The 11,247-nt window shown below is 41.4% G+C and overlaps 1 long non-coding RNA gene across 1 annotated transcript; it reads right to left on the bottom strand.

Annotated features, from left to right (window-relative positions):
* Window positions 1-1,532: 1,532 nt before the first annotated feature.
* On the bottom strand, window positions 1,533-9,667 carry LOC146797874 (uncharacterized). The gene is made up of 3 exons (XR_014969065.1): window positions 9,639-9,667; window positions 1,967-2,181; window positions 1,533-1,796 (listed from the first exon to the last, which is right to left on the bottom strand). It is a non-coding gene; the product is annotated as an uncharacterized LOC146797874 (long non-coding RNA).
* Between the last annotated feature and the right edge of the window lie 1,580 nt (window positions 9,668-11,247).

The raw sequence follows: 11,247 nt of genomic DNA, 5'->3' as shown, positions 1-11,247 counted from the left end.
CTTCTAGGATTGCTGGTTTCTTCAGTTCTCTTCTGGCACAGCAGATCTTTAGGGCACGTTTTCACTGCATCATTTTGATGTTGATGGTTGGCCAGCTTTTGGCCTTGTTCACAGATTTCATAAACTCTATGGTTTTGTTATCCTTTCAGATTAGGACCAGAGATTGGGGGGAAAGCAGTGCTTTACAAGTTTCACTGATTGATTTTTCAAAGAGGGTCCTGCCTTCAAATTGCAACAAGACTATAAGCTTCCAACAGTTTGCTTATGGAGAGTGGTCACCGGAGCATGAGTGATGGTAGGTAATTAGTCATGTTGGAGGTGGAGAAAGAACATTTCTATTTCTGAACTGTGATAAAGAAAGAAGTAGACTCAGACGACCAATCTCATAGCTAAGGGAGTGTAGCCAAAGATGGTCAATCAGCAAAGCGTACTATTTCACTTTTTGATCTCCTGCTCAACATAAGAGGAAAGAACACCTTCCTAGCTGTGCCCTACATGGACCCAATTGTTAGACAGGATAAAGTCTTCAGGGATTGTGTTCAATTAGTTAAGAGACTGCTCTGCTATCAGGTATCTGGTGCCTAAAAGGATCCTACACCCAAGTTGTAAGACGGGGCAGCTTATCTACAGAGTGCAAGTGCTGCAGAAGTACAAGGTAATGCTTGGAGTGGTGTGTGCCATCAATGCCGTTTGTTGTCACCAACTTCACGTTAGAGCTTTTTCCCTGAGACAAGACCACTCCTGCTCATTCTCATATGGAGGCAGTTAAGAATTGAAAGGCAAAACAGCAACAACAGAATCCTTATGTGCTCACTGGATATGCTATGGAACCACATGTAACTACGGTTTTATGGTTATTAAGACATGTGAACCATCTTATTAAGCATCAACCTTTTCTTCATCATGGGCAGCAGTTCCATCATGAGCCCTGGCAACACCTCTGCCACTTTGTTTGGTAAAAATATATTTTGCTCAAACCAGTGAGGAGAAAACTTGCATTGTCTCAAGCATACTTCGCCTTTTCCAACAGCTTGTGAAGTACTCTTTGGGATAAGGTCATTTCTGTACCAGGAAGGATCAGTAGAATCTTTCATCATCTCCTGCACATCAGCCTACACATAGTCACACAAAGTATTAACATACATTCCATCATATTGTTTTAAACATAATGTAAATAAAGTGGTAGCCTGTGGAAAGTAATCTGGCATTTAGGCATAGCTCACCTAACAGTGACAAAAATTATGTTTTTAGTTTTAACTCTTTTTTTATTAGGGATATTAGCAGTTTCATTGTACATACCTTTATAGCTCTGACATCTGATGCTTTGTAAACTAGTACACATAAGCAGATTTACTATACATTCAGCTCTAGCATGACCCGCTTTAGTCCTTTGCTGATCCTGTAACATGCGAATCCGTGCATGTGCTTCGATGGGCCGCAACTGAACTTGAGGAGGCTGAAACTTGCCCCCATAACATTTGAACAGTGAAACCTCCCCCATACCCCCCCCTCCCCCACACTGGTATGTAGAATCCCACTATCCCATGATATTTTTAAATCCATAAAAATGAAGTAGATTTGCATGAAATATATCCACAGTAGTACTTTTAGTTTGTAACATAGATATAATATACCAAGGGAGAAAAAATTAAGAAAATCACCCTTTGTCTTACAAATGATCCATTTAATATATTTGAGGTGGAGGGTTTTTGTAGGACATTTGACCTTGTCAATGCAGACTGCTGCTGGCAATTGATTTATAGCCATCTCCTTTCAGCATGTGCCACATAACTGAGCTATAATGGAAACAAATATATTTCAAGTTAGCAGATTTGGGAAACATACATATTTGTGGGCTATACAGGGGGAGAGTGGAAAAAAAAGTTATGGATTTCGGTGATGTGAGATATATCTCTCTGAAAATTAGTTGCCATCTATCTGGTCAAAATAGAATATCCTTACTTACCTTTTAGGCAGTCAATCTCAGATTGTACACCTCTCACTTTTGCTCATAAAAGTTTTCATTCCTTTATCGTACATGTAGAGATGGAATCAGAATAGGTGTTCTCTCCATTAATGATTGACAAGTCATACATAAGTTCATTAGGCGGCAAGTGGCTTTATCCAAGTGTGAAATTACGCACTTTCTTAAGTTATCAAACGATCATAGGCTTCCCTGTCCTGAAAAACACAACAGAAACCAGTGAACATAAAACCACTTTTGAGCAACTGTTTATAATATAATTTTTTTCATTTGCTCATTCATATTTTTAAAAGTTATGTTAAAAGTGACTTGCACTCGAGAAAATTAATGAATGACATTTACTCTACATTACAACATCGGAGTAAGTCCGAAAAAAAGGATGCCTTGGTCACCATGCAAAGTAAAGTAGGTTTGCAGACTCATTCTATACAATCCTGTATAATTAACGCACTTCTAAATCTCAGCTTTCCTGAAGGCGGCCACTCTCACTGCATGTGAACTGGTCTTTAAGGTGAGTAGGATGGTGCACGTCAGTGATCACAGTAGCAGCATAAGCGTCACTGTAAGGCAGGTCATTTGATATTGAACGTAGCCATATTTGGGTGTCAAAACACTGACTGGCATAGCCACAAACTGCATTTTTCGGTCGCGCATCAGCGATGACCTGCTGTATCTCTCCGTGTGGCTTTGGAAAATCCACCCATTGCTATCGGCTGTTAGCTGCAGCATTCAGAAATGCTGGTTTCTTATTAGTGCATTTCTGTTAAAGTCCCTCCTTGTGTGTTTAGCTCTCTTTACAGCGATTTCACTCAGAGAGCGTTTTAGTCGGCCATCACACGGTATAGCGTGTGATGGCCTCTCTTCCCACCTCCCATCTGGCTATTGCAGGTCAGAGATTGTTTTTTTGTAAATAAATACATCTGCAAGCGCTATTCTGCTTCCAGTTTCATGGCGAGCGTGCGGCTTTCTTTAATTGCGTCTCACTGTATTTGCATTTTTTGGGACGGCGCGCGAAGCAGGCGCCACGTTATTTAAATTATTTACGAACGCCTCGTAATGAGCAGTCGAACACATGCTTTACTTTTGACCTAACACAGGATGCTATCAGCATCGTTCTAACTACATAAACGCAGTCTTCAAGAAGATAGACTTCACACACGAGGCTGTGGTAGGAGGTAAGCGGATGTAAGGCAGGTCTCTTCGCTGCCACATTGCTTTTGCTCGTTTTTTAAATTTTGGAACTTTATACATTTACAAATCCCGCTGAAATTGGCCTTTAAATCATTCCTTTTTTATTTTCCAACAGCGCGCCACGACTTTATTTTATCATTTGTTTACATTTGTAGAAATCGTGGCACCCGCGCTTTAGCTTTACACATTTTAACCTAAAGCCCTGGTGCCTCTATTGCTTCCAACGTATATTACTAGAAAAAGAAAAGAACATGTGGTCGCACACGTTTTCTTTCTATTTCTCTACTTTTCTGTTATTTTCCCCATTTACTTTCACTAGTCCCTTGTAGCTTTAAAAATGGCCACCTCGTTTCTGCCTGCATTTGGGCCCTAGTAACAATCATAACCACACCCATCCCCTCGTCCAAACCGCACTTACGTCTCTTCTCCTCACAAACATGTTACTTTCCTTGGCTCTAGAATAGCCGCAAAGTCTGTTTCCGTCTGTTTTACTTGAAATTAGAAAATTAACACAGTAAGCTGCTCTTGTCTCTGTAGTTACCCGGCTTAAAGACATCCTCTAAAATGTTTATTTCTCTCTGGGATTGGTTGTGCAAGTCTAACCTTTTGGGACCTGTTGCCCGAAGTTATTTGTTCCCTTACGATCCTGTTATACTTTGTTATGTTCCATTTGTTGGTGTACCATCTGCCTGCTCGGTTTCAGGGCTTGTATGAAAATTTATTAGTGCAAACTGGCAGAGGTTTCATAGTTACACACTCCCTTCCCGATTTAGACCTTGGAATTCGGTTTAGTTTGCATTTAGACCTGTTAGTAAGGGCTCACGCTATATTTTGTACAATGTAGCTTGCAACTTATGGTGGAAGTTTTCAGGTTTCTATGCTACAGCACATAATTAGGGGAGTTTCATAATTCGTATTTGTGTTTTTGTTTACCCCCTTTACTAAAATAAACGTGTATGCAGTTCTCTTTAATTCGTTGGTGAGTACTACAGAAGTTTATGACTCATGACTCTTTGATCCATTATTCACAGAATATTTGACTTCTTTATATATATATATATTTTTTACTTTGGTGAATGTCTTTCCTTTTTAACAAAAGGTACATAACTTTCATCTTTGCTGCTGGGTATTCTGATGGTATTTATACCTTTGCAAACAAAAAAAGTGAAAATCGTTATTCACAGCGCCAATATCTCCAACATTAAGAAATGTGAGACCGATTGCATTGCAAATGCTTGTTTAATATTATTTTGACATACTACAAAATGATATTCACAAACTTATGTGCAGTGTTTACGCCTCGATGTTTTTCTGTGCAGAGATCCCAATCCCGCCCCTCCAAAAACCCTCCTCAGACTGCAGACTCTCCGCATGAATAAGTATATATATTAGAAGTATGTGTGAGGGACAGAGGGGAGTGGTTGGAAAGTGGGAAATACTACTGGGGTGGGGGATAGGAAGGACTACAGAGAGGTTAAGAAAGAGGTTTAAGCAGCGACGTGTAACGACCAGTTTAGACCTGTAAGCACCCTCCTAGATGTGAACATAGGCCAGGGGCACTGAGACACAAGGTGTCTTGTAGCTGTACTTGCTCCTCTTCTCATCGTCAGGGATGCAGGTATGGGCAAGTCCTGGCACTTCTGACCTATCAAATTGCCTACTCCAGGGGAGAAAGATGAAAGCTGGCCTGGCTCCTCAGATACAACATAGAAGAGGGGTATAGTTAGGATTGCTACTTGAAAAGTGTTTTACTGACACCACCGGTAATTTTAGCTTTGAGTGCAATACTAATAATGAGTTAAGTATTGTCAAGTCATTGACTGGTATTTCTGATCACCTGCCTGAGCAGCACTTTCTGCATGCAGCTTTGTAAAACCGAAGACGCTCTGAGTCATCTGCGCTCGATTTAAGAATTTATCATACGCTTCAGGATTAAAAAAACAAACATATTTGCATATTAAGTTTATAATAAATATTAGAAATTGTCATAACTGAAATTGAAACTAGACAGCAGGGTGGCCACTGTACACTGAATATATCACCCTCTTACAGAAAACAACAAAGCAGCATGTGAACAAAAGGGAGTGGCACATAACTAGAAAGTAACAAGCATTGGCAAAGACAGCAGGTCTTGCCTATGCAAGAGCTATTGGGTTTGGCAATGTGTTTATCCATGTTGTACACCAGTGTGGCTGCTGCTCAGCATGGTTAAAAGTTATTGGCGTGGAGTGGGGTGGAGTTGGATAGATTGGAATGGAGTGGAGATTGATCGGCGAAGAGTGGCGTGGAGTAGTTTAGAGTGGACTGAGGTAGATTAGAGTAGGGTATATTGTAATGAGTCGGGTAGAACTGGGTGAAGTGGGGTGGAATGTGGTGAAGTGGGGTAGACTACAGTGCTGGAGGTTGGAGTGGAGCAGCATGGGGAGGCGCAAATTGGGGTAGATTGGACAGGATTAGATTTAGGTAAAGTTGAGTGGTAGAGCGCAGCTGGGAAGAATGATAGAGTGGGGTAGATTGGAGAAGAGGGGTTAGATTGGAGTAGACTGGGATGGGGTAAATTGGAGTGGAGTAGACTGGCGTAGATCGGGATACACTAGGGTAGACTGGAGTGGGGTAGATTGATTGGGGAGGAGAGTGGGATAGATTGGAGTGTAGTGGAATAGATATGGGTGTAGTAGATTGGGGTGGGGTAGACTAGATTGGAGTATGGAAGATTGGAGTAGATTGTGGCAGATTTGAGTGGAGTGCGGTAGATTACAATGGAGTTTGGTAGAGTGCGGTCAACTGGAGTGAGGTAGATTGTGGTGGAGTGGAGTAGATTGGTATGGAGAGGGCTACATTACAACAGAGAGGAGTTGGACAAATTGCAGTAGAGTGTGGAAAATTGGATTGGAGTAGAGTGGGGTAGATTGGAGTAGATTTGAGCAGAGTGGGGCAGACTTGAGTGGAGTGGATTGGGTTGGACGGAGCGAAGTGGGGTAGAGTTGAGTAGACTGGAGTGAGGTAGACTGTAGTTGAGTTGGTTAGATTGTAGTGGTGTGCCGTAGATTGGAGCGGGGTATATTGTTGCAAACCGGAATGGTGTGGGGTAGAGTGGGTTACATTGGTGTTCAGTAGAGTGGGGTAGAGTACAGTGGGGCGAGTCGATAGGCGTTGCAGTGTGTCTTACAGTGGAGGGGCATACAGTGGAGTGGCGTAATGTGGGGTATGCAAAGTGTGGTAGCCCACTGCCATTAAAGACAACACACTTTCAATTGTTGACCATTACATTTGCACCGGAATACGGTTTTACTGCATACAGCCGATAATGTGTGCAAATGTTATCAACTACTGTTGGTGTGTTTTGATGGTATTCAAATATTTGTTTCTCCCACACTTCAGAATTACAACAAAAAGCTTCATTTGTACTAATTGATATATTCTGAAACATCTTTTGTCATGTTACCAAAAATAAAAATCCACCACGCTCTCCTCTTACATGGGTACTCAGCAGGACTGTCACATAAATTCTCTCACTTTGAAGTCAGGAAATGAAAAAATAAACACCAAGCTCCTTGGAAGAGAAACCCTTACTATGACCGGTCTTTGAATGCACAGTAAGTGTGACAAGATGAGAACAAAATGTTAAGGCCTGTTTACAGAAAGCAAATCTGTGGAAGCATACAGTAAACAAGGTTTCTGCCACAGGAGGGGTGAACTCAAGCTGGACACCCTAAAGCAAATAAAGCTAGCAAATAGAAAGCCAGAAAATGTGAGTTGCAAAGCACATGGTAAGCAACAGAAAATGTCTATAGCAAGGCTGTGACCTCAAAGGGAGCTAGCTTCATTAAGTAGATTACATGAAAAATAGAAACGAAGACTGTGGAACATGGTAGGAAGAACAAACTTGTGATGAAAAAATAGTAAAACAATAGAAATTGAGAGGGAAGGCTGGCAAAAAGTATAAGATGAGAAGAGAGAATAAAGATTCAAGGGAGGAAAAAAAGGTGATAAAATGAGTTTCAAGCATCATTTCTTATATAGGTTATCCAACCCAGGTGTTGTCTGGTAATTTCACTAAAATTATATATCCAATATATTTAAATTGCAAGGACGTTCAGCCAGGCCTTTTCTTCCACTGGTCTGTTATGTCATTTACATATTTGTCCCACCCACTGCAGCATACAGTGGCCAAAGGGTCTGCTCGCTTTAGCCAATTCCTACACTGCAACATCATTCTTTCCTTTCATGAGGAACACATTGTGAGATAACGTAGTTGCTTCAGTGTCATTAACTGCTATAGCAAGTGTGCCATTTGAGAAAAAAAAGGCTTCGCTTTTACCTATTTTTTTACACTGACAAGAACCCTGCAGCATCTGCTAACAACGTTTTGCAAAAGACATGAAGATGCAAAACTAGCACTGACAAAGCCAGAAGGCTGACGGCCAACGTCAGATCTATTTGCTTTGCCAGGTCCGGATTCACAATGTATTCTGTACCTACAGTCCCAGGTTTTATAATCTGATAATAAACATGACTTCAAAGCAGAATGCAAAAAATAACTCGCCTGCGCTGGTTGTGAGAAACTCAGAGGTTTGGTTCAGAAACAACCTTGAAGGAGGGAGGCCAAAATATTTTAACCACTTCCGACATATATGTTTTTATTTTACTGAGTTTTATATAGCACCAATTTGACCCGGATCGGGTATCAGAGAGCTTTACATAGTACGAACTGCATTGCATTTTTGTTAGGCACGGGGAGATTAGGTGATTTGCCCAGAATCACAGGATGTTCAGCGTCATTGCCGTGACTCGAACCCAGTTCCCCAGCTTCGAGGTCGACCCGCCCTAGCAGTTAGGCCAACTCCTGTCCCCAACTCCTTTACTGAATATATGATGTCAGACATTGACATTTACAATGCTTGATAGCAGGGTTGTGGAGATCCAAACAGCTCTGTGGTTAACTTTGCGGAAAGGGGAGCAGGGGATGAGGAAAAGGCTGAGACGTTATGACTGACAATGCTGTCCCTTACCTCGGGCAAGACTGAAAATTAGCGTCTCCAAGGCAAAGAGCATGATAATAGTCGAAATGTGTGATTTAGAAGAACATTAGTCCAATAAAGAGTGCCATTCAAAGCTTCCCAAGAATCAAGGTACCAGTGGTGGGTGGGATGAATGGAAAGACGGACACTATTATTGTCACCACGTTTGTATCACTGGTGGTCCCTTAATGTTAAAAATGTCACGGCCTCAGCAGACTGACCTTGCCATGACTGAAGAATAGCTTAGCAAACAACATAGCCTACGTAAGGTGATAAACAGGCGTGCTCCTGGAATACAGCCTCAAATCGTGGTGGATAAATGTGCTCTATCAGATAGGGATCGCCAAAAATGCAGTTAATACCTAATAAATTGGAAGCTCATATGAGTATGCGTCATACCTGCAGAACTACCAGATAGTACCTGGAAAAGATCTGGCGCTATGCCAAAGGTACTGGCTTTGGAACAGAGGATCCACTCAACACCCTGTGATCGGCAAATCACATACGCTTCCCGTGCCTAGAGGAGAAAAAAATGTGACCCTGTGTAATATAATGAATGCCCTTGTACAGGCGCTCCAATACCTTCGGGTTAAGTTCTGCACACCCTCTTGCTATCAGAGGCTAGCAGTCTCAGATAGGGCGGTGGTAAGTTTTTTTTCATTTTTATGGAGCCCTTAACACGAAGGGATTGGATGTCAATTAACAAACAGACCAGAAAGGCCAGCGCGTAAAAGATACAACAGGCATTATTAACTATCAGGAAAAAAAGATTAACTAAAAGTCAGCTGTTGTTGACATTAGGCGCACAGAGATGGAATGCATACATTTAAAATGAGCAAATACAGCGCTGAGTAGTTTTAGGTAAAATAAAACGTAATTGTACTTATCTCCAGAAGAATGCTCAGAGTCATGCCACAATTAAACGAGGAAGGAGACTGCTGCAGATTGAAATAATAGTTCACACGCGATAGAATGCCAGAATGAAAAATACTCAATACCCCCTCAATCAGGCGCGCAACACCCATTGGACTCACAGGGCTTCAGCCCCCCCCGTCGTGTGTGGCAGCCCGGGATGAGACACCTTCCCGGGCAAAAAAGCAGCCGCACCGAGCACTTCACAGGTCTTTAAAAGACCATCTGCATGTTAATGAGGCCTCGCTGTTGTTTCACCCCTTTTAAGAGCCCCTGCAGCTCCACTCTGCCTATTGCTTAAAGTTCAGCCCCCCCCGAAATTTTTGCTCAGCCCCCCCCGAAATTTGGCTCTAGTTGCGCCTCTGCCCTCAATTGCTACCGGATACCCACCATTTCTGAATACAATCCTATTTCGCTGACCACGCTTTTACCTCGAAGCAATTCGGAAGGGCTGAATGCGAGTTGCTGATTAATACATTTGAAAAGGGGAAAGAAACTAAGAAAGGCAATCCTTCTCCTATTTCTTGTACCTCTTCGATTCTCGCGTGTTCCTAAAAATGTCTGCACAGGCAGTGACGTTACTTCCTGGGTGACGTCCCTTCCGGTGCCACCGGATGTCCGCCTCGAAGTGCTTTAGAAACGGTCTAAAACGCATAAGTCCCGCCACTTGTACATTGGTGGTCCAACCGTTGCTGGTCGATGTAAAAGTGAACGTACACAATGCAGCTACATGAAATCTAGAATTTTTTTAGTAAGGGTTAAAACCAGCGCTCCGATTTAGTTTGTAAAATTATTTTTTTTTCCAGCAAAAGTAACCTTGTTTTTTTTCTGACACTTAAAAATGCCCGTAATGGGAGTTAATTAGAGAATTTATTTTCTCGATGTTTTAGATCTCTGCGAGAGTTTCCTTGTGTTGTAATGTATAGATTGGGATGTGCAAGAACGGGGGAATTGGTGCAAAACAGAAATGTAAAAAAATGTAAGAGCTAATGCAACGGTACCTTGTTATACGTGCGCGCTAATTGGGTGATTTATGTATAACATTTTAGAAAAAAAGAAAGATAATTCTGAAAAAAACCGGGGGAATGTATTTGCATCATTGACTTCTATTTATTGCCAATCTAAGTTTAAAATCGGGTGCAAACATTGTGTGACCTATTATGAAATCGGGGGTTCGTGAAAATGGTGTTTTCAACCAGTGTTTTTTCTCATGCACAATTTCCTCCAGGTACCTTTGCTAGCAAAACAGTGAAAGATGGGAAGGCCTAAGATGGGAATGTCTTTTGGGTAAAAAACTTGTAAGACAATTTCCACATGGCATTTTTTTCAGTTTTCTATGGAGCATTTTGAATCGCACACAAAAACACACAGTACAGAAACAGTATTTCCCCGAGCCTTTTTTATCAGCAAACCTTTATTATTTTTATTGAAAAGGTCAAATACAGAAAACCACACACCCCCCAAGCGGTTTTTACACCCCGTTGTAATTACGTTGCTCATTTTTGGGCACAGGATAGGACACAGGTTCCAATTTGGTAAAGGGCTTTTAGACTCAACTTTTTTTTCTCGGCGTCGGCTCAACATCTTGTGATTCTGGGTAAATCACTAAATGTGCCTGTGCTTATCAACAAAACATAAAAAAAGATGTTGCCCTCGTACTATATAAAACTGCATACACAAATTGCAACTATTTCACCAAAAATATAGATATTTTCGATTATTGGTATTTTTGTTTGCTTAAAATAAAATGTACTGCAAAGCTAGTCAAAGGCTAGCACACAAGCATGTGCAAGAGCAGCTATGTGGGAAAAATCAAAGGAATTTCAATGACCCAAAGTGAAGGAAGTTTAAGCAAGAAAATGGTAAAATAGCATTTTTTCCATAAAAGTCAGATGCATCATACCTAACACTAATGCTGACAAATATGAGTACACTTCTGCCTCTTTCTCACAAAGTCTCCTTCTACGTACTTTAAGGGCCACTGGAATTATGCTCCAGGGTTGGATCAAATTATGCGGCAGGCTTTACTAAATTATGCAGCGAGAAGGCAAACTATCTAGTGCAAAGCAGCACATTTTGATATAGTATTACCTCATTACTTTGTGAGTTTTAGACATGTATTACACTGTCTGGGGAAAG

Source organism: Triturus cristatus, chromosome 9 (assembly GCF_964204655.1).
Source record: "Triturus cristatus chromosome 9, aTriCri1.1, whole genome shotgun sequence".
Taxonomy (NCBI): Eukaryota; Metazoa; Chordata; class Amphibia; order Caudata; family Salamandridae; genus Triturus; species Triturus cristatus.
Note: the sequence above shows the minus strand (reverse complement) of the source record. Positions and strands in the feature narration are given on the sequence as shown.